This window comes from Homarus americanus, unplaced genomic scaffold (genome assembly GCF_018991925.1).
Source record: "Homarus americanus isolate GMGI-L3 unplaced genomic scaffold, GMGI_Hamer_2.0 scaffold16430, whole genome shotgun sequence".
NCBI lineage: Eukaryota > Metazoa > Arthropoda > Malacostraca > Decapoda > Nephropidae > Homarus > Homarus americanus.
Genome location: NW_024729259.1, coordinates 8,779,411 through 8,806,338, shown reverse-complemented (window position 1 = coordinate 8,806,338; position 26,928 = coordinate 8,779,411). Strand labels below are relative to the sequence as shown.

The following is a 26,928-nucleotide window of genomic DNA, read 5'->3' as shown; positions in this document are numbered from 1 at the left end:
AATAATAAGGCCCCACAAAGTCTAGTTGAATCCTGTAAAGTCCTATAAAGTTCCTGTGAAATCCTTGTAAAGTCCTATAACGTCCTATAAAGTTCCTATAAAGCTCCTGTAAAGTCCAATAAAGTTCCTGTAAAGTCATATAAAGTTCTGTAAAGTCCTATAGTTTCTGTAAAGTCCAATAAAGTTCCTGTAAAGTCCATAAAGTTCCGTAAAGTCCTATAGTTTCTGTAAAGTCTATAAAGTTCCTGTAAAGACCTATAAAGTCCCTTATCTACTACACGTTCTTAAGACACTCCCTCCTCCCCTTGACGACATTAAATGTATAGTCCTTTCTCACGGATACGTCCTGAGCATAGCCAATCCTCTCTTGAAGTCCTAAGTATTTTTTGTCGTTTTGCACATTACCTGCATCTTAAAGTATATTCTGCACGTTTCCTCTTTAAAACCAAAACACGATGGCCTTCTTCCCCAGACAGCTACAAATTCAGGCGATAATTCTTACAAGTTCGTGGGCTGAAAACTCCCATAAACGTGTCAAAGGAGCGTTTTATACCCGGACCATTATACCGAGGAACCATTCACATTTCCTCACTCTCGGTGTTCACATTTTCACACTTTGGGTCCTTTAGCGGCTTCAACGCACCGTCACTTTCCTGATGGGACCAATTCTTCATTGGCAGGAGATTTATAGCCACCAAAAAGGTTTATACAGTACAGAAGGCTCCAAGGAGGCCACGAGGATATTTTGTTGACGAGCTGTGGAAAAACGAGTAAATTATAATCGAGTGTTGGGCGATACATTAAAAGGAAGTTAGCCACATAAACGTTCCTTATAAGACGTGTTGAGCGTCTTGGTCATTACTAGTGGCGTCATTATGTATTTGGGTTATGTGGCTTACGTATATGTAGACAGGTGTTTGGTCTGTGTATGTCTGAGTATCTGTCATTCTGCATGTTTGTCATTATATATGTCTATCTATCATTCTGTCTGTCTGCTTATCTGTCTATCTGTCTGTCTGTCTGTTTGTCTTTTCCTTTCTCCCTCCATGAGTAGTAAGTTTCATCTCTCTCAAAACTCACACACCTGCCAGGTTCATCCATGTTCCTGGTCTATCTAAGTTAGCTTCCATTTCCTCTGATTGAACGGCACCATTCCTACCTGAACCACACACACACACACACACACACACACACACACACACACACACACACACACACACACACACACACAAATGTAAGTCTGTATATTTTCAGCCACCGGCTGCAACTCTATTAATAAACCGTTTATTATTATTATTATTATTATTATTATTATTATTATTATTATTATTATTATTATTATTATTATTACACCTGACGTCAATTCTAATGAGCTATTATCATTGTTCAGGTGTTTTATTGGTGTGTCTGTTTCACACCACACCTGTTGGCTATATATATATATATATATATATATATATATATATATATATATATATATATATATATATATATATATATAATGACGTAGTGTCTTGTGTGTCATCTGAGAGGTTCAATAGTTTGTGTTAACTGTCCGTAACAATGAATCGAGTGTGATTTGTTGTTGTTAGTAATGATTATTATTATTATTATTATTATTATTATTATTATTTATTATTATTAGTCCATTCTTAATGGCTGCCAGGCTACCCTTTCCATCACCATCACCCACCACCCCACCACCATCGTCAGACCTCATCATTCACCACCACCCCCACCACCATCGTCAGACCTCATCATTCACCACCACCCACACCATCACCCCTACCATCGTCAGACCTCATCATTCACCACCACCCACATCGTCAGACCTCTCATTCACCACACCCCACCACCCCACCACCATCGTCAGACCTCATCATTCACCACACCATCACCCACCACCATCGTCAGACCTCATCATTCACCAACCCATCACCACCACGTCAGACCTCATCATTCACCACCACCCCCACCATCACACCATCGTCAGACCTCATCATTCCACCACCACACATCACCCACCACCATCGTCAGACCTCATCATTCACCACCACCCCACCACCCACCATCGTCAGACCTCATCATTCACCACCACCCACCACCACCACCACCATCGTCAGACCTCATCATTCACCACCACCCACACACCCATCGTCAGACCTCATCATTCACCACCACCCACACCACCATCACCCCACCACCATCGTCAGACCTCATCATTCACCACCACACCACCATCGTCAGACCTCATCATTCACCACCACCCCCACCACCCCCACCACCATCGTCAGACCTCATCATTCACCACCATCACCCCACCACCATCATCAGACCTCATCATTCACCACCACCCCCACCACCTCGTCAGACCTCATCATTCACCACCACCACCCATCACCCCACCATCGTCAGACCTCATCATTCCCACCACACCATCACCCACCACCATCGTCAGACCTCATCATTCACCACCACCATCACCCACCACCATCGTCAGACCTCATCATTCACCACCACCCCACCATCACCCACCATCGTCAGACCTCATCATTCACCACCACCCCCACCATCACCCCATCGTCACCACCATCACCACCACCATCGTCAGACCTCATCATTCAACCACCCCCATCACCCACCACCATCGTCAGACCTCATCATTCACCACCACCCCCACCATCACCCACCACCATCGTCAGACCTCATCATTCACCACCACCCCACCATCACCATCGTCAGACCTCATCATTCACCACCCCCACCATCACCCACCACCATCGTCAGACCTCATCATTCACCACCCCACCATCACCCACCACCATTCAGACCTCATCATTCACCACCACCCCACCATCACCCACCACCATCGTCAGACCTCATCATTCACCACCACCCCCACCATCACCCACCACCATCGTCGCCATCATTCCCACCCCCCCACCATCGTCCAGACCTCATCATTCACCACCCACACCATCACCAAAACCATCGTCAGACCTCATCATTCACCACCACCCACACCTTCATCCACCACCATCGTCAGACCTCATCATTCACCATCACCCACACCACCATCATCACCACCATCGTCAGACCTCATCATTCACCACCACCCACACCACCATCACCCAAAACCATCGTCAGACCTCATCATTCACCACCACCACACCACCATCATCCACCACCATCGTCAGACCTCATCTTCACCACCACCCACACCACCATCATCACCACCATCGTCAGACCTCATCATTCACCATCACCCCCAACACCATCGTCGAACCTCATCATTCACCACCACCACCACCATCATCCACCTCGTCAGACCTCATCATTCACCACCACCCACCACCATCATCCACCACCATCGTCCAGACCTCATCATTCACCATCACCCACCACCATCGTCAGACCTCATCATTCCCACCCACACACCACCATCATCCACCACCATCGTCAGACCTCATCATTCACCACCCCTTATCGTCAGACCTCATCATTCACCACACACCACCATCGTCAGCTCATCATTCACCACCACCCACACCACCATCACCCCACCATCGTCAGACCTCTCATTCACCACCACCCACCACCACCATCGTCAGACCTCATCATTCACCACCCCCCACCACCATCGTCAGACCTCATCATTCACCACCATCCCACCACCATCGTCAGACCTCATCATTCACCAACCCACACCACCATCACCCACCATCGTCAGACCTCATCATTCACCAACCCACACCACCATCGTCAGACATCATCACCACCACCCACACCACACCATCGTCAGACCTCATCATTCACCATCACCCAACACCATCGTCAGACCTCATCATTCACCACCCCCCACCACCATCGTCAGACCTCATCTCACCACCACTTCACACATCGATCATCATTCACCACCACCCACCACCCATCGTCAGACCTCATCATTCACCACCACCCACCACCATCGTCAGACCTCATCATTCTACCACCACACCACCATCGTCAGACTCATCATTCACCATCACCCCCAACACCATCGCAGACTCATCATTCACCACCACCCACACCATCATCACCACCATCGTCCAGACCTCATCATTCACCACCCACCACCATCATCCACCACCATCGTCAGACCTCATCATTCACCCCCACCATCACCCCCACCACCATCGTCAGACCTCATCATTCACCACCACCCCACCACCATCGTCAGACCTCATCATTCACCACCCACCACCATCGTCCAGACCTCATCATTCACCACCACCCCACCACCCAACCACCATCATCAGACCTCATCATTCACCACCACCCCCCACCACCATCGTCAGACCTCATCATTCACCACCACCCACCATCGTCAGACCTCATCATTCACCACCACCCCCACCACCATCGTCAGACCTCATCATTCACCACCACCACACCACCATCGTCAGACCTCATCATTCACCCACCACCATCACCCACCACCATCGTCAGACCTCATCATTCACCACCACCCACACCACCATCGTCAGACCTCATCATTCACCACCACCCACACACCACCATCGTCAGACCTCATCATTCACCATCACCCCCCAACACCATCGTCAGACCTCATCATTCACACCACCCAACACCATCACCCACCATCATCTATAACCTCATCATTCACCCACCACCCCCAACACCATCACCCACCACCATCGTCAGACCTCATCATTCACCACCACCCACACCACCATCGTCAGACCTCATCATTCACCACCACCCACACCACCATCGTCAGACCTCATCATTCACCACCACCCACACCACCATCGTCAGACCTCATCATTCACCACCACCCACACCACCATCGTCAGACCTCATCATTCACCACCACCCCAACACCATCACCCACCATCATCACCATAACCTCACACTGACCCCCTACGTCACCATCACCCGTCGCTCCAACAAGACTCCCAGTTCCCAATTTTTATACTGGACGTTCGGGAGGTGTTACTGGGAGCCAATTGGTCCTTTTAGAGGTGACAAAGCCCCGTAAGAGCTCAGGGGGGAGACCTCGGGAATACCAAGCGGTCTCCAGATATCGTTCACTTCTGCCTCTTGTTCTTGTTCTTCTACTTGTTGTTATTGTTATTGTTGTTCTTCGTTAGTCTCCAGTCATTCCCCCGTTTGTTGTGTTTGGCCGTTCTAATCCACTTTCTTTTGTCAATCCTACATTATTCTCTCTCTCTCTCTCTCTCTCTCTCTCTCTCTCTCTCTCTCACACCGCCTCTAATAGCTACTAATGGTCATTGGTCGTAAGTGTAAGCATAAGGAGAGCCACTTTCCTCCCTGAGTGATCATAACTCTTAGATAATCCAGTAAGGCGGTGATAAAGACGCTGGCAGCTGCATACTTCACCACAACCTGTCTCTTGACGTACATCTTGCTTACACATTTATTAATATTATTATTATTTTATTATTATTATTTATCATTATTTTGGTTATTGTTGATATTTATTATTATTATGGTTATTTTCGTTATTATTATTATTATTATTTGTATTTTTTGTTATTATTATCTATTATTATTTTGATTATTATTATCACTGTTATTGTTATTACTTCTGATCTTATTACCTTTATCATGAACTTTATCTTGCTTGAAATAACGTGACTCAGGTAGCGTCGTCACCTTGGCTATCCCAACATCACGCTTCGAGAACCAATAGGATGAGCTAAAATCAACTCCACATACACACACACACACACACACACACTGTACACCAGCTGACATTCCTTCGCCACCCAGGACAGACACAGAGACTCTATCCATCGTAAAGCATTTACTGTGTGTCTTCTGTCAACACTTGGTTAATAGAGAGTCCTGAGTCCATATTACTGCTTCTCCGCCAGCATGATCCGCTCTGGGGGAGGTGGGTCCTTCATCTGTGTGTCGTGTTGTGGGTTGTAGTTTGTTTCCCAGCGGCGGGGACATTCAGATTCCGCTGCACCGAGTGGCATTGAAAGCTAAGATGCTGTTATTACAGAGAAGAAGGATGTGTGGTTTAACAATTCGAGTGTTATGTGTTGTTCAGTGCAGCTCAACATCCGACTGATTCTTAACTTCAGTACTGGAATACATGTCCTTCGTCACCTCTAATGATGTCATCTGTTGTCCCTGTATGAAGTGTTTCAGTGACACCATCTAGGGTCTTGTTTGATATCAGGATATTCGACCCCATGGTCGCATGTCACCGTGACTTGTCTCTCGAGGCTGCACACAGTAGGAACGAAAATACAGAATATGGATTAAGGTAACTTCATTTCTTTGGTGTTCACAACATCTGGCGGGGTGGGACCTATGTACAAGATGCTTCTACGCCAGACTGGCTGAGGTGTTATTTGAGCAGAAGCAGCAGCCCAGAAGCTACGTTGCAGCCTGGTTGAGATGTCGCCTGTCCTTCTCTCTACTTAAGTCTGCATTGTTTTGCCTCAGAAGACCGAGATCATCGGCCCCTAAGCTAGCAACAGTCGCAGACATTGACTATGAGACAACAGTCACTGAAAGTCGCATAGATCTGCGGTTAACTAACTCAGCGAGGGTAGATCCTTTTGTATTCGCATAGTTAGGTGATAAAATGGTGGAGAACGTGTGGCTATAAGGGGAGATTGTAGTAGTAGTAGTAGTATCGTTGGTAAAATCAACACTATTCATATTACTTTCGATAACAAGACCACGAACGCCACAGCCTCAGAGTGGAGTCCGTCTGTTTTTAATCAGACTAACAAACATACCCCTCAAGCTGGGCAAACACGGCGGGTCGCATCCGAGTCAACTGAAGTAGATATAAGATGAAGTTAATAGCCCAAGGGATGAGGGTATTCTGGGAGAGGGATTCGAACCCCCATTTTAAGAAGAAGAACATTGGCAACACAACCACACCTGAGACTCTCGTTCATCGTCAGAAAAATTGTCGTTTCATGGGATGTGTCACCTTGTTGACCACGATGAAGAGGGTTTATGTAGACACGTGAATAATAGAACTGGAATGTGTGTACCTGGTGTTAAAGTGATATCTCTTGGTGGTTTCCTATCCTCCCCGCCCCCTCCTGCCCCTCCCCCGCCCCTCCCCGCCTCCCCCCCGTCCCCCTCCCCCCCCCTCCCCCTCCCCCCTCCCGTCCCCCCCCCCTCCCCGTCCCCTCCCGCCCCTCCCCGTCCCCTCCCTGCCCCTTTCTTCACCTTTCTGTTTTCCTTTGATTCACAACCCATACAAGGAGGAGAGGGTTATAGCAGTGTAGTGTTTATGCTTTCTCTCTCTCTCTCTCTCTCTTTGTCTACCCACTCGTGAGAACATGGAAGACCCCCACCTCCCAAATTATGTGAGTGAGCTCCATTATATTACCCGCTGAATTTGGGTATTAGGCAGGAGAGAGAGGCCTTATGTCTCCTCCTCCGCTTGTTGGAATGCAAATCTAGGCATAAATTTGCATTAGTTACCCATAAATCTTCTGAACTTAGAACCTATCTGAATTGGCGCCTTATAGATGCAATTGAAGGGAATTATCACCTAAGGGTATAATAGGTTTAGCTTTCTGACTCTCTCTCTCTCTTGGTAATTCATACACAGTGTAGTACTTGGTCATATCTGAAGTAGTTACTCCGTCAAAAGATAAGTTCTCAGGTTGTAGAACACGGATATTACAGCAGCCTTGGTTTTATCCTAATTATAATCACTCAGTATTCGTCATTTGAGAGGTTGATGGGTAAAATTTTATGTAATGCTTAATAAATCGTAGTAATTTATACGCATTGTATTGTCTTAATAAATAAAATTACAACACATGTCATTTGCCATCTCATGTTTGAAAGAGTTTCCCCTAATATCCACTTTCTTTCAAGTCATAGAAAAACGAAAAATAAGCTCTGGATCTTATTATTCTCGTTTCTTATTTACAGAAATAATAAGAGTCGTCCGTATTGCAGGAATCTTTCATCTTCTACTTCGGTATTTTGCTTTAGTTAAGTAATGAAGAAATAGTGACGCTACAGTTCTTCATATACGAATTATTATAGACTTTTTTACCAGACGAAATTACCATGTAAATTATTCATCCATCTCTCACTGACACATTCTATCTCTCAAGGCGAGCCTCTGGAAGCTAACAAAAACTACGATCTGATAAAACTATCGTGAAATACAATTCTTGAATTTACTTATCTTACCAAATGATTTATCCAGAGTGACTTTATGTTGACTATGAGTGTAGAGAGTTGCCATAATACACAGTTGTCATAGTATAGAGTTGCTTTAGTATAGAGTTGCCATAGTACACAGTTGTCATAGTATAGAGTTGCCTTAGTATAGAGTTGCCATAGTACACAGTTGTCATAGTATAGAGTTGCCTTAGTATAGAGTTGCCATAATACACAGTTGCCTTAGTATAGAGTTGCCATAGTACACAGTTTTCATAGTATAGGGTTACCATAGTAAAGACTTTCCATAGTTAATAGTTGCCATAGTAATTAGTTGCCATAGTATAGGGCTGCAATAGTAGACTTGCCATATTATATAGGATGAGCTACACACATACACTCAGACAAAATTATCAAGGACATAACAAACGGGACACTGAAGGCTGCTCCACGATTTCTCTCTCCTGTCAGAACCACAATTCATGAGGTCTTTTGGGAGTCTCCTCTCTCTCACATTATGAAAATCGTATGCAAATTGGCCTGATGGGCTTTGTGTCATGCGTTTAGGAACATAAAGTAAGCGGTAGATGATTAGGGGAAAAAAGTGTTTATACACCTCCCCATGACATACATTAAACAAATTATTAGTAAAAAAGTAAAATTATAAACTTTGTTCACACATCACTTGGTCATTATTGTGACCAAATTTCAGATTCATAACTCATAAATTCATAACTCAATATGTGCCTGAGATATCACCCGACCAGACAGGAAACTTAAGAAAGAAAAGAAAACGGAGTAACCACTACCTCTCTGAAGTCTTTTTGTAGGGGCAAGTGTCATAACCCGTGGCAGAGTAAAGGCATCTCACAAAGTAAAGCTGATTGGTACAGTACCGTCCCTAAAACATTGCACAAGGTAGCCCAAACCTGGTCCATGACGGCCCTAGTCTAACTCACTCGCTCACGTACATAGCTAATGACTAGTGCAAAATATTAATCCCCATAATACTCCTAGCGATTAACTTCATGTAGCTTGGTAATCCTTAGTAATGTAATCCTTTTCATACTCTGTACCTCAGCCAGAAATCCCCGCTTGTAGTGATTATATCGCCTCGTTGAAATTCCGATGGTGATCATTTGTGTTTGTTGTGTGCTGCTGCTGCTGCTGTTAATGAGTTACGTTAGTAGTTACAGCAGCTGTACGTCTGTTGAGTCAGGGTGATAAAGTGGATAGCACCACCACCAGAACAGCAGTACAGTAACTCAACACCACCACAAGAACAGCATCACCAACTTTTATTAACTCAACCACAAGTTAAAAAGTAATAAAACCGTGGCCTCCAAGGTCTTGCTGAGTCAGGACCCCTTTCCTTCAGATGAATTAAGTACAGTACATAGAGCAGACCATAGAGCTTGGACAGAGCTGCCCCACGACACTGCTGACTTAGGACCGTACACGCGCTCCAAAAAATATCTTTATAATATTTTGTGAGACAATATAACACAACGGACGAAGAATTTTGAGTATCCTACCGAGACAAGTGGAGTCGTGGTGTTCAATTTGAAATTCATCGCAGCCCTCCGTAAAGATACTTTTTTGTTGCGAGTGTACACCTTAGTGCTGTGGGAAGGGCTGGCTGATCCATCTTCCCCCTCCCTCCCCCCTCCAACCCTGCTGAGTCAGTTTTTGCTGTAAGTTAATGTAAATGGTGGAGGTGGAAGGGAGATCACTATCGTTTCTTACTGCATATTGAAGTTTACACTCGGCTAGCGCGAGGTAGTAAAGTTTCGATTTGGGGGTTATGCAAATAAGGTAGGTGGAATTACGCAAACTTAACTCACAACATCCTCGTATTTCTCACTCTCTCTCTCTTTCTCTCTCTTGTAAACCTTTATTTTTTCTACTCTCTCGCTTTCTCTTGGATCTGTAATATCCCCCTCGCTCTCTCTTCGCCCTCTTTCTCTCTCTCTCTTTCTGGGAATCTGATATTCGTGCAAAGTATCGTAAGGTTTGTGATATTCGTGTAAAGTTTCGTAAGGTTGGTGGTATTCGTGCAAAGTTTCGTAAGGTTGGTGATATTCGTGCAAAGTATCGTAAGGTTGGTGGTATTCGTGCAAAATTTCGTAAGGTTGATGGTATTCGTGCAAAGTTTCGTAAGGTTGGTGGTAACCCTGTACACTTTCGTGAGGTTGGTATTCCTGTCTCAGCGTTGCATCCAATAGGAGGTGTTCCCAGCTGACCTTGGGCATGGTGGGGAAAGAAATGAAAGCGTGACGAGAGAGAAACTGAACTTGAATTATTATCACACTTAAAACTGCGTCTTTAGTGAAGTGGGGTTATTTTAGGGGTAGGTTAGGTTAGTTCAGGTTTGAGGTAGGATATATTGAGTTAGAATTAGGTCAGGTTAGGTGTAAATGATAACAAAGATAAGGTTAATAAATAATAAAATAATAAAATAAAATATGTTACTACTACGAATAATAATAATAATAATAATAATAATAATAATAATAATAATAATAATAATAATAATAATAATAATAATAATAATAATAATAATAATAATAATAATAATAATAATAATAATAATAATAATAATAATAATAATAATAATTGGCCAGCATCAGTAAGTAGGAGATTTTCAGTGACAAAATTACCCAGGACAGAGAAAACAAATTTGCCTCTTTTGTTTTTTCTCTTTACTCACAATTTTCAACAACAAGAGTTTAGGAAGGGCGATGCTCCTGTCAGCGTTATTAACAGCTGGGTGGACCAGATGTGTAAGGGATGATGGTAATAAAGAGTTAAACCCCATGTGAGCGTAGAGTCGAAATTTCCAGGGAATTAAGCTCGTACTGGTCGACCTTATTGTATAAAGAAGGATTATGACGTTATTCGCTGAGAGTTTTTCTAATTCAACCTCCAGTGTTTCCCTGTCACAGCATCAGCTGATCTCAGTGTGTCATACTAATAGGTGGGGGGAGAAGGAGAGGGAGGGTAGGAAGGGGGGATGGTAGGAGGAGAGGGAAGGTAGGAAGGGGGGATGGTAGGAGGAGAGGGAAGGTGTTCATAGCAACATAAAAGGTTAAAGTCAGGAGGATTACCGTCAAGCCTGAGCCATTAGTGACCTCCCCGCAACCCAGTACCTCACCTCTCACTCCCTCGCTCCCTCCCACTTTTTTTGTTGAGAAAGGAGGGTGAAATAAGATTAGAGGTGGGGGAAGGAGGTTATAGTTCGGAAATTGAAGAAATTTAGGAGGAGGTAAGAGAGGGCGTGCTGACCGCCTAGCTAAGCTAATAGTGTGTTAGGGTTGTGTCATGGGTTAGTTATTGTCTGTCGGTACAGGCACTAGACATCCTACCCTGTCCCATATATGGGTGTTTTAAGGGCCTTGTTTCATATTCCGCCGACCCTACTAGCGGATGCTGGTCTCGGGAGGTTGTCTATTGGCTCGCCGTATAGATCAGGGGGGGGGGTAGTGGACCTTTTGAGATTTGGTAACCTTTTGGGAACCATGTATGGTTGTTGTCGTTATCTGGTGGGAGTCTTTGAAGGAGTTCTTGCTCTGATCGTTCTATCCTTCCTCTTTCCTTCCCAGCATCTCCCCCCTCTCTCCCTCCCTACCACTCTCTCCTTATACCCTCCCCATGCCCTCCTCCTTCTCGCCCTTCCTCTTTCCTTCCCAGCATCTCCCCCTTCTCTCTCCCTCTCTCCTTATACCCTCCCCCCGTACCCTCCACTCTTCTCGCCCTTCCTCTTTCCTTCCCAGCATCTCCCCCTCTCTCCCTCCCTACCACTCTCTCCTTATACCCTCCCCCCGTACCCTCCACTCCTTCTCGCCCTTTCTCTTTCCTTCCCAGCATCTCACTCCTTTCTCCATCGCTTCCACCCTACCCTCTCTTCCTCCCAGTACCTCACCTCTTACTCCCTCCCTCCACGAAGGCAGTCAAAACATAATCCTTGATGACTTTGCCAGTTTTTTCCTCACTGATAAAATCCCCACCACTAAGCATTCTCTTATATGAAGCACTTATAATGTTTTAATTTCATTCACCGTACACTGTAATAGAGTATTTTAGGCAATTTGCTTTATTAGAATGATTTAATCTCCACCTGAGCAGACAGGTACTTAGGGTCTATACAGACAGACAGACAGACAGACAGAGGCAACCTGTAAAAAGAAATTAGTATAATGGGTTTTGGCAGTCAACTTTCATTAATGTACAGAAACTTATTAAAGTATTATAGTTTCGATGTTCTCTGAGACTCTTGAATTATTGTGTGCACAAGATTGACGAAAATATGTAAAGAAACTTAGTGATACAGAACCGCTCCAGGAGTGAGGTACAGTACATAACATTCGCTCCAACAAAATATCTTTACGATTTTGCGTTAGACAATATGACAAAGGACGAAGGATTTTGACAACTGAGACAACAGGAGTAGCGGTGTTCATTTTGAAATTCATTGATTCCTTCCGCGAGGAATCTTTTTTTGCAGCGAGTGTACAGTAAATTATTAAGGCGCAGGTCTTGGTAGTGTGACCTGCTGTAGTGTGGACTTAGCAGAGATTACTGTTAGGTCTTGTTCTTAGCTACAGATATGGGATTAATAGGCTTAGTTTGTACCTTCACACATGAAACAATATTTTACAGTTTTACAGTTTACTTTTCTTCCTATCTACCGTATAAATATTTTCTATGCATTATATAACTCTTCTTTATAACATGGTTGGGTGCAAACTTGTGCTTCTTTATCCAGGGCTCGAGAGATTTTGTCAGCTTTGTCAAGTATTATGTGCACCAACCATAGTTTTGTCATGGCGTGGATATTGTAAATACACAGCTGTACTCTTCTTAATGTCACTGTATATTTTGTTGAACTATTGTAAGCAACTGTAGTCCTGCTTCACGACTTAATGGTCACCAAGTATGGAGGGTTGACTATATAGCCTCTTTGTTGTTGCCTGGTGTCGTCCCCTTCAGTATGTTTTTTATGGGGTGATCCTTTTATCTTATTAAACACCTTTGATTCTCTGACCTTTGGTTGTGTACTGTGAGTGGCCCCCCTGGTGGTGTAACCTTCATATTGGTAGTCCTTCCTGTCCTGGTCCTTCCTGACCTGGTCCTTCCTGACCTGGTCCTTCCTGTCCTGGTCCTTCCTGTCCTGGTCATTCCTGACCTGGTCTTTCCTGTCCTGGTCCTTCCTGACCTGGTCCTTCCTGTCCTGGTCCTTCCTGTCCTGGTCTTTCCTGTCCTGGTCCTTCCTGTCCTGGTCCTTCCTGTCCTGGTCCTTCTTGTCCTGGTCCTTCCTGTCCTGGTCCTTCCTGTCCTGGTCCTTCCTGTCCTGGTCCTTCCTGTCCTGGTCCTTCCCACCTGGTCCTTCCTGTCCTGGTCATTCCTGACCTGGTCCTTCCTGTCCTGATCCTTCCTGTCTGGTCCTTCCTGACCTGGTCCTTCCTGTCCTGCCCTGACCTGGTCCTTCCTGACCTGGTCCTTCCTGTCCTGGTCCTTCAGTCCTCCTTCGGTCCTTCCTTCCTTCCCTGTCCTTCCTGTCCTGGTCCTTCCCCTGTCCTGATCCTTCCTGTCCTTCCCTGTCCTGGTCCTTCCTGTCCTGTCCCCCCTTCCTGTCCTGGTCCTTCCTGACCTGGTCCTTCCTGTCCTGATCCTTCCTGTCCTGGTCCTTCCTGTCCTGGTCCTTCCTGTCCTGGTCCTTCCTGACCTGGTCCTTCCTGACCTGGTCCTTCCTGTGTCCTGGTCCTTCTTCATCCTGGTCCTTCCTCCTGTCCTGTCCTGGTCCTGGTCCTTCCCTGGTCCTTCCTGTCCTGGTCATTCCTGTCCTGGGCCTTCCTCCCTGGTCCTTCCCGTCCTGGTCCTTCCTCCCTGGTCCTTCCTGACCTGGTCCTTCCTGTCCTGGGCCTTCCTCCTGTCCTTCCTGTCCTGGTCCTTCCTGTCCTGGTCCTTCCTCCCTGGGCCTTCCTCCTGGTCCTTCCTGTCTGTCCTCCCCTGGTCCTGGCCTGTCCTCCTTCCTGTCCTGCCTCCTCCCTGGTCCTGTCCTGGGCCTCCTGGTCCTTCCCTGTCCTGGTCCTTCCTGTCCTGGTCCTTCCTGTCCTGGGCCCTTCCTCCCTGGTCCTTCCTGTCCTGGTCCTTCCTGACCTGGCCTTCCTGTCCTGGGCCTTCCTCCCTGGTCCTTGGTCCTTCCTGTCCTGGGCCTTCCTCCCTGGTCCTTCCTGTCCTGGTCCTTCCTGTCCTGGTCCTTCCTGACCTGGTCCTTCCTGTCCTGGGCCTTCCTCCCTGGATTCGCCTCTATTGGTATATCCAACATTGTTGGACAATTGACGCTTCTACCAAGTTACATGATCTCGTGCTGGTGAAAGACTTGTTCCTACTTCTGATTGATGAACTTGGATCACTTTCGTCTTTTAGTAGAGTTTAACCCCGTGGTGACTGATTCTTTCTTTAAGTTTTCCTGACACACTTGTCAAAAAATCGTCGACGAGTCCACGTATATAAAAAGCTTCGATATTGTTATTCTTCTCGTCTCTCGATAGAGTCCAGACTAGAACAAAAGAGCGAACAGTTTGCCGCTGCTTGTGTCGGGTGTAGCTGTCAGTTTCCCAGCAGTATAGTGTGTGATGGGGTTTGGTAAATGTTGCTATGGGGTTGGGATTTGAGGTGCGTAGAAGGTGTGGTCAACATGGAGCTGTGTGCTGCACGTGTTGAAGTGTGGTGGCACGTGTTGAGGTGTGTGGCAGGTGTTGAGGTGTGTGGCAGGTGTGAGGTATGTGGCACTATTTTTTTGTGTGCTTTCTAAACATACATCACATAAATAATGATATTCTGTTCAACGGTTCATCGCATTCTGCCATATGACGAGTAGGGAGAGGTGGACAGAGAGATACGGGGAGGATTTGCTTTTGGCTATGAATCAGAGGAAGGAGAAAGATATGTAGAGAGACAGAGAGACAGATAAACAGACAGAGAGGGGGAGGGGGGAAGAAAGAAAGAAAAGTAAAACGTGATCTTGAAGAAAATATAAACGCTGCCTCAACGAATTTTTTCAGCATTTTTTCCGGATTTTTTGTATAATACTGAAGTAAACATTCCAAACCCGAGGAAAAAATTTACAGGTTCCTGGCGAAATCATAAAAGCCCGGAGCAGGTCCTCTTCAAACGGGCTCATAAAGTTGGCTTGATGAGAAATCCCGTTTATGGTCGCGTGACGGCTGACAGGGCTCCCAGCGGCAGTCGCCAACCTGCAGGTTTTAGGTCACGGTTCGCATTGACACCTAAACGTAGGAACAAGACGAACCTTCAGCTAGACACAGAAACAAGACTAGGTCCCCCCCCCCCCCCCCATTATTAAGATATGAAGGGCATCTTGACGCCCCTCTCTCCTCCCCTACACTGTCGGCATGAGAATGATAGGGGGAGGGGGAGGGGGGGGGGGAGTGGGTGTGGGTGTAGGGGGTGACTACAGGAAATTGTATTCTTATTTATCAGCTAAGATGACACCACTTTTTCTCTCGACTTGTTATCATGGATGGCGGTGAGTGCGCGTGGTCACTAAACATGGCTGACACTGTTTCATTTCCGGTCAGGTTATGAAGGGTGGTGGTGGTGGGCGTCTGTTGGTTAGGTTAGGTTATGAAGGGAAGCATCCTTTACCTACACACACACCGCCCCCTTTCCCCCACCAAGAGTAAGAGTGAGGAGAGAAAAAGGAGAGATAAAGAGAGAGATGGAGATAATAAAATATAAACGGATTGATAGACAAAATGGGATACATACATACATACATACATACATACATACATACACAGAAAGAAAAAGAGAGAGAGAGAGAGCTCACTGCTTATTGGCTGACATTCAGGAAATTAAAGTTTGATAAGATTTGGTTAATAGGCAAGGGAGAGAAACATTACCTGCCTAAGATAATTAAGCTGGGATAAGACTGAAACTTGTGTTAATTAGTGTGTGTGTGTGTGTGTGTGTGTGTGTGTGTGTGTGTGTGTGTGTGTGTGTGTGCTACTGGATATCCTTAAGAAATTTTACACAGAAATATACTTTTCTCTCTGAATTGGAATTTAAGGTTTTTTAGCTAATTAAACACTTCCATAATAACACAAAAACACCAAAATCACACCTGGGAAACCCATAGTTAGCGAATAATATCATTGAATAGATAAAATCTTCCGTGTGTCATTACGGCCACGAATTACCCAGCAACTGAATCTTGGCCCAAAATATGAAATAAAGTAAATGATGTATAGAAAAAGGACAAAGACAGAAACACAGACAGGCAAAGAGACAGAAAAACATACAGCCAGATAGACAGACAAACAGACAAAAACAAACACAGACAAACACACAGACAAAGAGATAGAAAAACATAAAAATAGACAGACAGACAGACAGGCAGACAGACACAGACAAAGAGACATAAAAACAAACATACAAATAGACAGAAAACCACAGACAGACAGACACTAACGGACAGAGAAAGATAGATAGTTGGCAACAAAGATGGTATCGAGACTCCAGACTCGTCCTGATAATAATTCACAGACATCAATCAACGCATTTCACGCCTCCTTACTCTGAGATCTGCACCTATGAGAGAGAGGCGATAAATAGCAGAACAAAGAGTGAATGAATATGTCATATACCAATATGTAAATATAAATAGCAACATGACTTGGTAACTTATCATCATCGTCACAAACATAATACTAATGAGACGAAGATACAAACACCACGGGACGAGGACACAAACACTACGAGACGAGGACACAAACTTCTAAGACGAGGGACACAAACACACGAGACGAGGACACCGAACTTTCCACAGGACAGGGACACAAACACCACAAGACGAGCCTGAAACACCACGAGACGAGGACACAAACCGCCACAGACGAGGACACAAACACCACAGAGACAGGACACAGCACCACGAGACAGGGACACAAACCTCTGAGACAGGGACACAAACACCACGAGACGAGGGACACAAACTGCCACGAGACGAGGGACACAAACACCACAAGACAGGGACACAAACACCACGAGACGAGGGACCTGAAGCCACCACACAGGACGAGGGACACAAACACCACGGGACGAGGGACCTGGAGCACCACGGGGACGGGGATACAAACCTGCAGGGGACAGGGACCTAGCACCACAAGACGGGGACCTAGAGCACCACAGAGGACGAGGGACACAGAGCACACCACAGGACGAGGGACACAAACACCACGAGACGAGGACACACGAGACGAGGACACAAACACCACGAGACGAGGACACAAACACCACGAGACCATGATGAAGATAGTCAAGGTAAATTTCATAACCGGTAAAGACGAGAGCATTCTAAACCGGTTATAAAGACAAGCAGACCTTTAGTCACACGCGGCTGCTGCTAGGAAGGTACAGAGATAACGTGTGTGTACAAGTGAGTGAGCGCTGGACCCAGTTTCTGCCGCCAGAGGAGATCGGTTGAGAACTGTTACGGGTCAAACTATTAAGCTTTGGGGCCTTAGTTGGGGTGGGGGGGGGTATCTGTCTCTTTACCAGAAGGTCCATCTACCTGTGACTGTGGGGAGGGAGTGGCGGTGATGGAAGGAGTGGCGATGAGGGAGGGAGTGGCGGTGAGGGAGGGAGTAGGGGTTGAGGGATGGAATGGGAGTGAGGGAGGGAGTGACGGTGAAGGAGGGTGGTGATGAGGGAGGGGGTGGCAGTGAGGGAGGAGTAGGGGTTGAGGATGGAATGAAGGTGGGGGGAGGGGAGTGACGGTGAAGGAGGGAGTGGCGACAGGGAGGGTGGCGGTGAGGGAGGGAGTGGCGGTGAGGAGGTGGTGGTTAGGAGGAATGGCGGTGAGGAGGAGTAGGGGTTGAGGGATGGAGTGACAGTGGGAGAGTGGCGAGGGGAGAGTGGCGGTGAAGGAGGGAGTGGCGATGAGGGAGGGACTGGCGGTGAGGGAGGGAATATCGGTGAGGGAGGGTTGGCGGTGAGGGAGGGAATGGCGGTAAGGGAGGAAGAAGGAGAGCAGTCAGGGAGGGAGGGAGTCAGTGTTGGTGGTGACGTCCGAGGTGTGGGTCAGGCCGCGTGCCGCTCCAGCTTCAGCTAGACCATGTGACTCCCTCCACCACCACAACAACGCGGCTGCCAGACCTCACTTACGCATCACAACGGGGGACACATTCCTAAACACCCTCTCAACATCGACTAATAACGAATAAAGTGTAATTAAAGAAGACAATAAACCCCCCCCCCCCAAAAAAAAAGAACATGTGAATTTAGTAACAGGAACCCATTAATCGTCTTGGTAACGCAATGTAACGTCTTGTAACAGAGCCATGACGGACACTACTTAGATAAATGTTATACTTCAGTGTGTGTTGATTTGACCCAAGTGATGAACTCAGGAACTTTTGGGAAGTGATATTTTTTTTTTCGATTTTACAAGATTATGTCAAGTTCGTCAGCCGTCAGGGAGGTCAGCAGCCGTTCAGCCAGTGTCTTAACTGACGTGACGGGGTTCAGGTAAATATCTGTGTGTCAGTAGTGTGTCATCAGGGAGAAATCTGATTATTTCCCGGTCATATTGTTAACTTTTAGGGGTTATAAGTCAACGTTTAGTCTTAATTATTTGCAGTTATATGTTACAAGAATAATAACGTCAGGTTAGATTAGGATAAGCTAGGTTAAGTTAGGCTAGGTAAGCTAGGTTAGGTCAAGTTAGGCTAGGTAAGCTAGGTTAGGTCAAGTTAGGCTAGGTAAGCTAGGTTAGGTCAAGTTAGGCTAGGTAAGCTAGGTTAGGTTAAGTTAATTTAGATTAAGTTATCGTTACGTTATCCTCTGCCAACACGGAAATTCAACAACAGTGAAGAGACGTGTAGTGAACCCAGTTGATGGATCGCGTGCTGTCAGAGGTCTTATTTTGCTCTGTAAACAACCCGGAGATAAGGTAGTGTGTCTCAGGTCTCGTATTATTCGAAATTTGGGCAAAGAATTTAAACTGAGAAGCCATTATCAAGTGGCCAATTTATCGATATATTAGAAATTTGGGTAATGGGATTAAAGCCAGATAGTTTATTAAGATATACAGGTGTAAAGCTTAATTAAGTATAGAGTACAGGTAGGGTGATGACCGTTCATGTGTTGCCTTAAGGTAGATATGAAGATGAATATATCCCATTATTATATAACTAAATCATTTGACGTCACTTAATTAAAAGATTAATTATATATAAAATTATATAACGTTGGTATATCAACTCAGATATAGATGGTGATATACTGTATGTCCAAGAATTACATAATTACTGTACACCCAAAAAACCAAAATGAATTGGTAAAGACAGTACAGGTAAAATAATTATCCGTACCTTAACCTAAACAGATCCAAAACAACTACTTTAATCAAACCTAACCTAACCTAATCAAACCTCACCTAACCTAACCAGAAGAAGATCAATACCAACACAACTTGTAACACCAATGACTGCACACACACACTGTCATTCACGTTGTCATTAAATGTTTGTCACGCTGCCTGGGTCCCGTTGTCATGTCACTATTCTGCTAAATGAGTCACACTTACCCATAATCCCCTCCATTTATAACCCGTATTTTTATTTTGTAAGTGACCTTGTATTTTCGCGACACGGAATTAGTCCTGTCGCCTCTATGCTCTAACATGGGTTGGGTTAGCTTAGATTAGGTTAAATAAGGTTAGATTAAGCTAGGTTTGAATAAGTTAGACTCGGGTTAGGTTGGGTTAGGTTAGATTAGATTACGTTAGGTTACGTTAGTTTTGGCTAGGTTTTAGATTAAATTAGGTTAAGTTGGGTTAGGTGAGGTATTCTTGCAGCTGATATCATTCCGGTATCGTTACGTTATCCCCTGACATGTGGAAGTGGTTACTGTCAGCCTGATGGTCAGTGAGAGGCGGCGTGGATACAGCACACTGAAAATTAGACCATTAGTACCATTTCACAGCTGGGTTGACAAGGGGTATACCAGACGTGAACCAGTGAACGTAGATGAGAAGGGCGACATCTGTACCCACTCATCCGCCACACCACACCACCTACACGAGATGGTTAGTGTATCGAAATGGGAATATTATCGAACTAGTGGTTAAAGTTAGATTAGGTTAGGTTAAGATAGGTACGTTAATGTTACTGTGATGTGGCGTTAATCACCTCATCTCCTAAGCCATTGTATAGTTTTGATGCCGCTAACAACCTCTGCACACACACACACACACACACACACACACACACACACACACACACACAAACAGTATCGTCCCATCCCCCGACCTTAATTCAACCCTGAAGTAATAACAAGATAAGTGTTGTAAATCTCGAGGTACGTGAGGGGAGATAAAATAGATGAAATATTTAGCAATAAGCAAAACCAGAGAGAGAGAGAGAGAGAATATTGATAATGGAATCATATAGACAGACAGACAGACAGACAGACAGACTACAATTTACCAGCAAAACCAATAACTAATCCAAATATTGAATTTCTCATCACAACAGTATTCACAAGGGGTCAGAATTGCTCGCCTTTCCTACACATATTGTCGTCTTATTTATTCAGTTTTTATTATTGTTTTTGCATTTAATATTCAGACCGTATGTTGTGGTACGGAATTTTTAGTGGGAAACTTATCTTGGCCAATATTCCTGTCAGTTATAGAGGTTGTTAGTGAGTTATAGAGGTTGTTAGTGAGTTATAGAGGTTGTTAGTGAGTTATGGAGGTTGTTAGTGAGTTATAGAGGTTGTTAGTGAGTTATAGAGGTTGTTAGTGAGTTATAGAGGTTGTAGTGAGTTATAGAGGTTGTTAGTGAGTTATAGAGGTTGTTAGTGAGTTATAGAGGTTGTTAGTGAGTTATAGAGGTTGTTGAAGTGAGTTATAGGGGGTTATTCGTGTGTTATAGAGGTTGTTGGTGAGTTATAGAGGTCGTTAGTGAGTTATGGAGTTGTTAGTGAGTTATAGGAGTTGTTAGTGAGTTATAGAGGTTGGTGAGTTATGGAGGTTGTTAGTGAGTTATAGGGGTTGTTGGTGAGTTATGGGGTTCTTGGCGAGTTATAGAGGTTGTTGGCTGAGTTATAAAGGTTGTTGGTAGATTCTATGGAGTTTGTTGGTGAGTTTATGAAGGTTGTTGGTGAGTTATGGGAGACATTGAGTGTGTTATGGAGGTTGTTGTGAGTTACCTGGGGAGTTTGTTAGTGAGTTATAGAGGTTGTTGGTGATGAGTTATGGAGGTTATTAGCGAGTTATAGAGGTTGTTAGTAGGTTATAAAGGTTGTTAGAGTTGAGGTTGATAGTGAGTTATAGGGTTGTTAGTAAGATTATGGAGGTTATTAGAGTTAGGGTTGTTAGTGAGTTATGGAGGTTGCTAGTGAGTTATAGAGGTTATTAGAGAGTTATAGAGGTTACTAGAGAATTATAGAGGTTGTTAGTGAGTTATAGAGGCTGTTAGTGAGTTATAGAGGTTGTTAGATAGTTATAGAGGTTGTTAGTGAGTTATAGAGGTTGTTAGTGAGTTATAGAGGTTGTTAGTGAGTTATGGAGGTTGTTAGTGAGTTATAGAGGTTGTTAGTGAGTTATAGAGGTTGTTAGTGAGTTATAGAGGTTGTTAGTGAGTTATAGAGGTTGTTACTGAGTTATAGAGGTTGTTAGTGAGTTATAGAGGTTGTTAGTGAGTTATGGAGGTTGTTAGTGAGTTATAGAGGTTGTTAGTGAGTTATGGAGGTTGTTAGTGAGTTATAGAGTTTGTTAGTGAGTTATAGAGGTTGTTAGTGAGTTATAGAGGTTGTTAGTGAGTTATAGAGGTTGTTAGTGAGTTATAGAGGTTGTTAGTGAGTTATGGAGGTTGTTAGTGAGTTATGGAGGTTGTTAGTGAGTTATGGAGGTTGTTAGTGAGTTATGGAGGTTGTTAGTGAGTTATAGAGGTTGTTAGTGAGTTATAGAGGTTGTTAGTGAGTTATAGAGGTTGTTAGATAGTTATAGAGGTTGTTAGTGAGTTATAGAGGTTGTTAGTGAGTTATAGAGGTTGTTAGTGAGTTATAGAGGTTGTTAGTGAGTTATAGAGGTTGTTAGTGAGTTATAGAGGTTGTTAGTGAGTTATAGAGGTTTTATTGAGTTATAGAGGTTGTTAGTGAGTTAAATTAATTTTCATTGAGTATTGTTCACGAGTGTTTAAAATAATCCTACAAAATAGCTTAAATAAACGAAAAGAAAATGATGACACGGATAAATTTGATAAACTCTATAAAAATGGGAAGTAAAATTACAACAACAATAATACAACTACAACAATACAACAACAACAACAACATTTGCGTTAGCTACCTGTACTATAGGTTGAGCTAAATGTTGCATGTATAGTAAATAAATTCTCTTATAATATAGGACAGTGTAAAGCGAATAATATTTTGGTGTTAATGAATTAATTTGGAGAGTTAGATTAGTGTTAGGTTAGGTGAGATCACATGAACAATGGCGACGCATAAAGAGCAAGGTTTAATTTCCTTCCCAACTTTTATACTCTTGTTATAATGAGATATTTTTTACTGACCAAAATATGTAGACACAGACAGACAGACAGACAGACAGACAGACAGACAGACAGACAGACAGACAGACAGACAGACAGACAGACATTGACACATTACTACTGTCACACAAGACAGACACACACACACACACACACACACACGCTATATATGTCAACTAATCAACAAAAGCCACAGTTATATAATTATATAATTTGCTCCACTAGGGGGCTAGTTTATTGGGCACACTCTTGCATCCTGAGCAAGGAGTGACACAAAAATAGTTTACAGCACCGTGGAAAACCTCTCTTCCTGACCGTGACCTCTGACCGTGACCTTCGACGTTACAGCTGGTCGACAAGTTGGACGAGGTCAGCATGAAGAGGTCTATTTTAACTCTGAATATTGACCTAACTTCCTATAACGGGTTAACAGGGTCATTATCAAGGTCAACAGATTAATATATTAACAGATTAAAACTCACGAAACAATACTTGTGTCTGACGGATCTTCTCTGTGGACTGACTGACTGACTGACTGACTGACTGACTGACTGACTGACTGACTGAATGAATATTTGACTGAATGAATGAAAGTTTTGTATGAAATTCACCCCTCTCCCCCATCCAACATAAGAGAGAGAGAGAGAGAGAGAGAGAGAGAGAGAGAGAGAGAGAGAGAGAGAGAGAGAGAGAGGTCGTATTATATCCAAGGTGTTGAAATATACACCAGGTGACACAGAGGTTGAGGTACATTGTTCTACAGCCAAATGGGGAGTTATGAATACAATATTTACATCAGGTTGAGTACAGTATGTAGCCGATGACACTGCCGCCTTTCCTGACCTAATGATGTATGTTTTAATCACCTGGAGGGGATGTTTTATCGGGTGGGATTTTATATAAACTAATGAACGATTCTTGAGCCATTCTTGATCGAACTAAAGACGCGTGAACAATACCTATAATTATTAACTTAAATTATTCTCTAGTAGGTGCTACAGTACAGGTACGGTAATTAACATAGGTAATATTGGGTTAAGCAGACGCGTATATTACATTAACCTGACCATCAACACCTGGTATAAAGTAATTATCAGGTGATCTTGATAACCTAACTAATAACACTTAGAGAACCTTGGCCTAGTTAGACAATTAGTGTATGTTATGGTAATTAGTGTGAGTTAGACTGTTAGTGTATGTTATGGTAATTAGTGTGAGTTAGACTGTTAGTGTATGTTATGGTAATTAGTGTGAGTTACACTGTTAGTGTATGTTATGGTAATTAGTGTGAGTTAGACTGTTAGTGTATGTTATGGTAATATGTTATGGTAATTAGTGTGAGTTAGACTGTTAGTGTATGTTATGGTAATTGTGTGAGTTAGACTGTTAGTGTATGTTATGGTAATTAGTGTGAGTTAGACTGTTAGCGTATGTTATGGTAATTAGTGTGAGTTAGACTGTTAGTGTATGTTATGGTAATTAGTGTGAGTTAGACTGTTAGTGTATGTTATGGTAATTAGTGTGAGTTAGACTGTTAGCGTATGTTATGGTAATTAGTGTGAGTTAGACTGTTAGCGTATGTTATGGTAATTAGTGTGAGTTAGACTGTTAGCGTATGTTATGGTAATTAGTGTGAGTTAGACTGTTAGCGTATGTTATGGTAATTAGTGTGAGTTAGACTGTTAGCGTATGTTATGGTAATTAGTGTGAGTTAGACTGTTAGCGTATGTTATGGTAATTAGTGTGAGTTAGACTGTTAGCGTATGTTATGGTAATTAGTGTGAGTTAGACTGTTAGCGTATGTTATGGTAATTAGTGTGAGTTAGACTGTTAGCGTATGTTATGGTAATTAGTGTGAGTTAGACTGTTAGCGTATGTTATGGTAATTAGTGTGAGTTAGACTGTTAGCGTATGTTATGGTAATTAGTGTGAGTTAGAGTTATAGCGTGTGTTAGCGTATGTTATGGTAATTAGTGTGAGTTAGACTGTTAGCGTATGTTATGGTAATTAGTGTGAGTTAGACTGTTAGCGTATGTTATGGTAATTAGTGAGTTAGAGTGTTATGGTAATTAGTGTGAGTTAGACTGTTAGTGTATGTTATGGTAATTAGTGTGAGTTAGACTGTTAGTGTATGTTATGGTAATTAGTGTGAGTTAGACTGTTAGCGTATGTTATGGTAATTAGTGTGAGTTAGACTGTTAGCGTATGTTATGGTAATTAGTGTGAGTTACATAGAGTTAAGGCGGTATGGTAATGTATTTATTAGAAAGTTTCTTTTATTTTGCAAAAATTCCGTTCGCGTTTAGGGTTTAATCGGAAAAGTTCAGCTATTACCAGAGTCTTATTTGTGTGTGTGTGTGTGTGTGTGTGTGTGTGTGTGTGTGTGTGTGTGTGTGTGTGTGTGTGTGTGTGTGTGTGTGTGTGTGTGTGTGTGTGTGTGTGTGTGTGTGTGTGTGTGTGTGTGTGTGTGTGTGTGTGTGTGTGTGTGTCCACCAACACAAACACACATACATATATATATATATATATATATATATATATATATATATATATATATATATATATATATATATATATATATATATATATATATATATATATATATATATATATATATATACACATTTTATCTAAAAATAATCACAAATATGCAATTTTAAACCTTGTAATCACATTTCCGGTCATTAATCCTTCATCCACGGTAATTCTTTCTGGGGTAAAATCGTAAATTAAGATATAAACCCAAATCCGTCCATCAGTGTGAGCGAGTGTTGAGGTGTGAGGAGGGCCGCTTCTGTAACCCGCCAGCTGGTCCCGTGTGGAGGGTAATATAAGTATAAGTAAAGTATAGGTATAAGTATAAGTAAAGTATAGGTATAAGTATAAGTAAAGTATAGGTATAAGTATAAGTAAAGTATAGGTATAAGTATAAGTAAAGTATAGGTATAAGTATAAGTGAAGTATTAGTATAAGTATAAGTAAAGTATAGGTATAAGTATAAGTAAAGTATAGGTATAAGTATAAGTAATGACACAGATACAGATACAAGAAAAGTCTCCAAAACCTCCAGAAGGTGAGCTTAATATCACATCATTTCACCTTCACTATAAGTCATTATCGTGTTGTGTTTACCATGAAGGTGAGGCTATAACCTTTGAATCAACGTGTCCACAACACTACACAACCTAATCAATTTACAACCCAGAATAATAAACAACCTACTTCATGATCAACAAAGTAAAGCTCTCTCTCTCTCTCTCTCTCTCTCCCTGGACTCGTTATTATAAAATTTACATCTCGTCCGTTGCGTCCGTGATCTGTCCTTATGTACAGTACGTGAATGATATCTCCCAAAGCATCAGTTTACTAAGGGAGGAAGGTAGTAGTAGTAGTAGTAGTAGTAGTACGTGGCGTGGAGAGGGTGTAGTACAAGGAGGGGACGAGGAGGGAAGAAGAGGAGGAGGAAGGAAGAGGAGGAGGAAGGAAGAAACAGTAAGAGAGGAGGGAACTTTGGATGTTATTTATTTCTTTTTCCACAATTCTTCACTTCTCTTTCTGTTCTCCCAACTTTATTCCTCTATCTATCTATACAAGAATTTGGAATAACTTACAGAACAAAACTACATAACCAGAATGCATCATCTCTTAATGTGGTAAAATTGTGACGTTAGAACCAGTCCCTTCGTCACTGTCTCGTCAGCCTTCAGCCTTTACGAGAAGGTTTTAGTCTTTGGTCATTACGTTAAGAGGAGAAAAAGTCTTAGGTCTTGAGGGTGTGTCGTGTCGTGTCGTGTCAGGGTGTGTCGTGTCGTGTCGTGTCAGGGTGTGTCGTGTCGTGTCGTGTCGTGTCGTGTCGTGTCCCGAGCGGCTTGTAGAGAAAATGATAAGCTGGGTATTGTCTCAGTGACCCCAACTTACCTTAGTGGTGAGCCAGCCAGTTAAGTGTTCACACAGTCAGCCAGTCTGTTAGATGTCCACACAGTCAGCCAGTCTGTTAGATGTCAACACAGTCAGTCAGCCAGTTAAACAGAGTTAGACATCCATATAGCCAGCCAGTTAGACATCTACACATTTAGCCAGTCATACACACAGCTAGACAGGCAGATAACCAGACAGGTGAACAGACAGATAGACAGATATCTGATGGAACTTTAAGGAA

At 43.4% G+C, this 26,928-nt stretch overlaps 1 protein-coding gene across 1 annotated transcript in view; it reads left to right on the top strand.

Moving 5' to 3' along the window:
* Window positions 1-18,260: 18,260 nt before the first annotated feature.
* Window positions 18,261-26,928, top strand: part of LOC121866565 — a gene marked incomplete at its 3' end in the record, with an annotated part of 28,839 nt that continues 20,171 nt past the window's right edge. Inside the window, exon 1 of the mRNA XM_042366332.1 lies at window positions 18,261-18,735. The remainder of the gene's footprint in view (window positions 18,736-26,928) is intronic.